Source organism: Hemitrygon akajei, chromosome 10 (assembly GCF_048418815.1).
Source record: "Hemitrygon akajei chromosome 10, sHemAka1.3, whole genome shotgun sequence".
NCBI lineage: Eukaryota > Metazoa > Chordata > Chondrichthyes > Myliobatiformes > Dasyatidae > Hemitrygon > Hemitrygon akajei.
Genome location: NC_133133.1, coordinates 139297699 through 139304559, shown reverse-complemented (window position 1 = coordinate 139304559; position 6861 = coordinate 139297699).

The following is a 6861-nucleotide window of genomic DNA, read 5'->3' as shown; positions in this document are numbered from 1 at the left end:
GCTGAGGAAGAGAGAGATCACTCAAACACGAGGGAGCAGCGAGTGAAATCGAGTGAGAAACTGCCACATGCGGATCTTCTCCAGCAGCAGCGAGCCTGAGGCTGGTAGATTCTCAGGGAGTGAAGGTTATAAAAGGAAAAAAGGCAACTTTTATACTCTGCTTACTTGAAGAGGGACATTTACAAGACAAGCAGCAAACTCCCCTGGTTAATTACAGTCCAGTTGATAACAGAATTTACAGAATATAGAGTTTGACATCTTAAAGGGGAAGAAAGTGTTAAATAGGGCTTTTGAAATCAATGTTTTAAAGATTACTGTATATTTGCAGTAATACTTCATGATGTAGATCTTGATATCTATATTATATTCTACTATATAGCATTTAACTTATATGAAGAAAAGAAAAGCATATTGGACTGTTACCACCCTATTCAGGCACATCATGCAGTCTATTTACATATACTTAACTATGGCATCTCAGAATCAGGATCAAAATAAAACTTGCAATATTTCAAGTAAATATCTGAGAAAATTCTTCTATGACTGCCCAATGTAATTGAGTAAATCTCAAAGAACATGCTGCTCCCAAAGCTGTACACAAGCATTACCAAATTATAAATGGCCCTGCAAAAAATTGGAAATGTCAGCAGACACAAGCATTTGAAAACCATATATCACAGTGCTCTTTCAGGCAAAATGTTAGTTTTTTTTCTCATTGACACCAATTCAAAATAGGTTGTTGGCACGGTATCTAATTGCGCATCACTTTTGATTGAGTTAGCTTTCTGCAGGCAAGAAAGAAGTTTTCATAAACTTGCAAAGGCAATTATAAAATGTGCTAAAAATCAGCCCGAGTTGCAGCAGAAATAGTTGGCCACAGGAGGGAGAAAAAGTTTGCCTGAAACTAGGAGAGTTGGTAGTAAACATATTATCAACTATAAGACCAGCAAGTCATAAATGGCCAAAGCCTATGATTAAGGTAAGCTATTTACAAAGATGGCATTTCTTTATTTAAAGAGACTGTTACAATTTTTTAAGATATCTTTGAAACACAAGAGATACAGATGCTGGAAATGGGAGCAAAAAAACTGCTGGAGGAACTGAATGGATCAGTCAGCATTGTTGGAGGCATAAAAAGTTGTCATTTCAGTTTGAGATATTGCATCAGGACATGAAAATATAGAGAGGAGATAGGCAATAAAAAGGGCTGGGGTGGGGAGGGGTGAGGGTGAGGCTTGCAAACAGTAGGTGGAATCAGGTGAGGAGGGTGATGATGGACAGATGGAGCCAAGCAGGTGGTGGAGAGCATGGAGATAGAGATAGTGGAAAGTGGAGACAGCGAAGGACGATGCATTCTAGAATCTAGAATGGATAGATGGAATGATGAGGGAGAGGAAAGCACCAGCCCCTACCACTAACACCACACCACCCCCCCAACTCAGCCAGTTCCTTTCCCTTCCTCCTTCTCTGGAAGCCACTTCTGGAAACATTGCATTCTGTAGTGAAATGCTCACACGGTGGTGTTAAGCAGTGAGTTAGACCCAGCATTTATGTTTGTATTTATGCCAAAGCCAGTAAAGCATGTGTATTGAGGGGGAATTTACAGATAGCAGCTTTCTCATGTGCCTGATATTATAGCGCTAGATGGTAGCAATCATAATTTTGGAAATGCTGTTAAGTAAACAGTGACAAGTTACTGCAATGTGCATTGTAGCTGGAACACAATTCTATCATGGTACACTGACAAAAGAATAACTACAGCATGTAGTAACTTTGGGTTGTGGGTAGTCTGTGGTGAGTGACACTCTCTGACTCACAAAACACTTTGAGCATCTAACAGGCAACTCATAAGTGTGTGGGAATTAGAGGTGAGTGCACCTCCAGCCATCCTTGCTGTGGTTCTGTAAAACTTCGGTTAGACTGCTCTTGGAGGATTGCATGCTCCACTTGCATATACTTGTGGTCGTCCCAGCCCAGGAAGGATGTATAGAAACACAAACATGAGAGAATCTGCAGATGCTGGAAGTACAAGCAACACACACAAAATGCTGAAGTAACTCAGTGGGCCAAACAGCACCTATGGAAAAGACCCTGGAAACTTTGGAGAGGTTTACCCAGAATGCTGCCTGGATGAGAGAGGTTGGGCACATTTGGATTGGTTCCTCTGGAGTATCAGAGGCTAAGGGAAGACTTGATAGAAATTTATGAAATTATGACAGGCATAGATAGGGTAGAGAGACAGAATCATTTCCCCCTTTTGCTGGCTAGCTCTTCTCTACACACTCATGTCCTGATACAAGAACTCAACCTGAAATGTCAATGATCTTTCTGCCTCCAAAGATATTGACTGATCTGCTCAGCTCCATCAAGAGCTGTTCTTAGCTCCCAATTCCAGCATGTACGACTAATACAACGGGACATAGCTTTAAGGTAAGAGGGGATAAGTTTAAAGATGTGTAGGGCAGACATGATAGTGGTATTCAAGAGGTGTTTAGATAGACCCACGAGTATGCAGGGAACTGAGGGACATGGATCATGTGCAGGGTGAAGGGATTTGTTTAATTTGGCACTGTGCTCAGCATAAACATTGCAGGCTGAAGGGCCTGTTCACGTGCTGTACTGTTCCATGTTCCATATTCTGCTTCTGAAGATCAAAATGATCTGTGACACACCATCCAGCTTAATGGGCATTCCAGATGTGAAGCAGAACTTTTACTGCTCTGTTGCAGCCGAATTGTGATGGCAATGTATATAAAGTGCATTGCACCAAACTTTCCATGATTGCACCAACCACGCTAATGACCCTTATCAACTGGTCAAAGGCTTGAGCATTTGGAACAAGGACAATTGCTGCATTTCCCTTCAAGTCATCCCTCCTTGCAAATATACCATTCTTTTTTCATCATCACCAGTTAAAATCCTGAACTCCTGACTTGGTAGAACTCTTGGAGCATTTCAGACATGCAGCCTGAAATAAAACGGGAAATGCCGAAAACACTCAGCAGGTCAGGTTGCAGCTGGGGAAAGAGAAACACAGTTAAATATTCAATAATAGGTGGCACGATAGCATAGCAGTTAGTGGAATCACTTTACAGTGTCAGCAATCAATGATTGGAGTTCGAATCCCACCACTGTCTGTAAGGAGTTTGTATGTTCACCCTATGACCATGTGTGTTTCCTCCAGGTGCTCCGGTTTCCTCCCACATTCCAAGGATGTCTGGGTTAGGACTAGTGAGTTTTGCCCTTTTATATATTGGTGAGACTCAACGCAGACTGGGAGACCGTTTTGCTGAACACCTACGCTCTGTCCGCCAGAGAAAGCAGAATCTCCCAGTGGCCACACATTTTAATTCCACGTCCCATTCCCAATCTGATATGTCTATCCATGGCCTCCTCTATTGTTAAGATGAAGCCACACTCAGTTTGGAAGAACAACACCTTATATACCGGCTGGGTAGCCTCCAACCTGATATCATGAACATTGATTTCTCTAACTTCCGTTAATGCCCCTTCTCTCCTTCTTACCCCATCCCTGATATATTTAGTTTTTTCCCCCCTCCTCCTTTTTTTTCTCTCTTTCTGCCCATCACTCTGCCTGTTCTCTATCTCCCTCTGGTGCTCCCCTCCCCCTTTCTTTCTCCCTAGGCCTCCCGTCCCATGATCCTTTCCCTTCTCCAGCCCTGTATCCCCTTTGCCAATCACCTTTCTGGCTCTCAGCTTCAACCCACCCCCTCTGGTCTTCTCCTATCATTTCACATTCTCCCCTCTCCCTCCTACTTTCAAATTTCTTACTATCTTTCCTGTCAGTTAGTCCTGACGAAGGGTCTTGGCCCAAAATGTTGACAGCGCTTCTTCCTATAGATGCTGCCTGGCCTGCTGTGTTCCACCAGCATTTTTTGTGTGTGTTGTTTGTATTTCCAGCATCTGCAGATTTCCTCGTGTTTGAGTTTTGGGCATGCTATATTTTGGGCACACTTGTGGGCTGCCCCCAGTCCAATCCTCGGTTGTGTTATTTATTGACACAAAGCATGCATTTCATGGAATGTTTTGTGATTCAATGCACACGTGACAAATAAAGCTAATCTTAAATCTAAATCTTCCATATTAATTTGAGGACCTTTCATCGAACCTGTCTCTCCTGTATTATTTGTTTTTATTTTAGATTTAATCATCAGTTCTGGTTTGAGAAGGTTCAAATTCAACCATTTTGGATAAATTTAAGACTTTTATTGGTACAAATTACTGGAGTACAACTCCCACATAGTCCAGTATTATTTTTATTAGGAGACATTGAAGGGACAATACCGAAACTTAAATTGAATAAGTATCAGAAAAAATTTATAAAAATTGCATTGGCAGTAGCCAAAAAAGTTATCACAGTTACTTGGAAATCTGATTTATATTTAACTATGGATTGTTGGAATAATGAAATACATAGTTGTATTCCACTTGAAAATATTACATACAATTTAAGCAATGAATATGATATATTTTTGAAAATTTGGCTCCCATACTTACAAAAGATAGGATTAAATACATAGGTCCTTTGAAGATAAAATTATAAAGTAATTGAGGAAAGTAAAAATAAATATTAAAATTATTTTGAACTCCATGGAGCATGTGGGGATCCTCCGATATCTGGGCAATCTTTCTCTCTTTTTTTTTCTTTCTTTAGATAAGGGTTAAGGGGGGGGAGGGTTAAAGGGAGGGGGGAGGGTTAATATTATTTTTCTCACTATTTTATCATCATATTTATTCTTCGTAATTTTCTAAAATTTAATAAATAAATAAATATTTTTTAAAAAGAGGAGGCTGCTCACCTTCACACTCTCAAGGATAATTATAAATGGGAGTTAAATATTGATCTAACCAGCCAGACTTACATCACCTGTTGTTCCTCTCCATCCCTCTGGTGCACTGCTGACAACCTTGCCGCTTCTTTAGCATTTGTCAGTTTTTTTTAAATATGAGGCTGAGCTGCTAGCTCAATAGTTAACCCATCATGGGTGGAAAGTGTGCGAGGAGCCGGCCGGATTCGAACCCAGGGATCGCGTGCCTCGAAGGCCAGTGTGGACCAGCCAACTTTTACATCACTTGAGAGCAGTAAAAATACATTCACTCATTGAGAAAGCACATAGTGATCAGACTAATTAATTCAGAGGTTGTACAGTCCAAGGGAAAACACTGCGCATTCACTCTATCTAGACCCCTCATCATATTATACACCTCATTCTCCTATACTCGAATGAATGAAGTCCTAGTCTGCTCAATCTCTCATTATCATAGTTCAAGTTTAATTGTCATTCAACCGTACATGAATACAGTCAAATGAAACAGTGTTATTCCAGGGTCAAGTTGCAACAGCCACACAGAACATAAGGCACATATAGAACACATAAGATAGCAAACACATATAACGTATCAGTAAAATGCATTCACATGAGAAAAGTTCAGTCCAAGAGCCTGAATCCATGAATGTGCAGCAGTCTGTTGTCGAACACAACACAGCTTGCCTTCTCCCGAGTGAACACGGTGCGGTGGGAGTTGGGCAGCACTGGCCTCATCTTGGGCACTGTGTCACACCGCTTCCGCCCCTCCAGTGGAGCACACCATCTCGAACGCTTTGCTTCTAGGCAGCGGTTAACAGGCCACACGCTGGCTTCAGGCCTAGTCCTGGCAGTGGCTACACAGATTCCCCGCTGTCCACCCTCGCCGTCTGTCAAAAGAACAGTGACTTGGACTTGCAGCATTCCATATTAATAATATCCAACAGGTCCTGTCATCATAAGAAAGGTGACAAAGGTGATTACTGGTGGTTAGACTGAGTCCAAATCTCTATAACTTAATCCTTTGAATCCTGGCAAAATCCTCATAAATCTTTTCTGCACTCTTTCCAGTTTAATTGCATCTTTCTATAGTAGGAAGACCAAAGTTGAACACAATATTCCACACGTGGCATCACCAATGTCTGGCACAACTTAATGTGGCCACATTGGTATCTCGTATAACTGAGAGAGGACACGGCTTAATACAGACAAGTTCAGAGTACTCACTGCTCTTGCCCTGCAGAGTTCAGATAAGCTACAGAACTCACGCTTTCAAATTCACACAATGCATTTCAAATGCACACAATGCATTGTGCAAACATTTCTCAGTCCGGAGATTGCAGAGCATTAGAGTATCGAGTTAAGGGAATATATTGTGCTCCCACTGCTGAACTCAGAACATGCTAGTCTTTGTCAGTTAAAGCAATGCGCCTGTCAGGACCTAACTCACCAACAATTGAAATCATAAAACTGTCAAACTGCAAATATCTAGAAGGGATGAGTGGAAGTGGAGATCCATTTCAGATTGTTTACTCACATTTTTCTCTCTGATGTCTTTTCACAGCCTGAATTAGCCCAAGCTAGTAAATCTAATTCGTGACTCTTTGCATCATTCTCCCCTTGATTTAGTCAGTCCATAAAAAAGGGACTATCATCCAGTGTCACATTCTGTTGACAGATCTTTACTAAAATATAATGCCATTTCTTTTTCTTATTAAACATTGGGAGATCTAATGTATGATCTCATGATTCATTTTAAAAAACCTGTATTAATTTACAGAAATACATTGTAATTGAGAAATGGACAACATACTGTTTACTTTAAGGAAAATGAAAAGAAAGATTTTAAACAGATGGGAAGTTGAGAGGTGAGGTGATATAGAGTTTGTTAAAGTATCAAAGAGATATGAGTCAACAATGTGGGAAAAAGAACAATTTTACACTTTGTTAAAATGAATATAGACACAGCATATTTTTAAATGCTGCTCGCTAACTAATAAAACAGGTGTTTTAATGGGTCTAGTAGGAGATATTG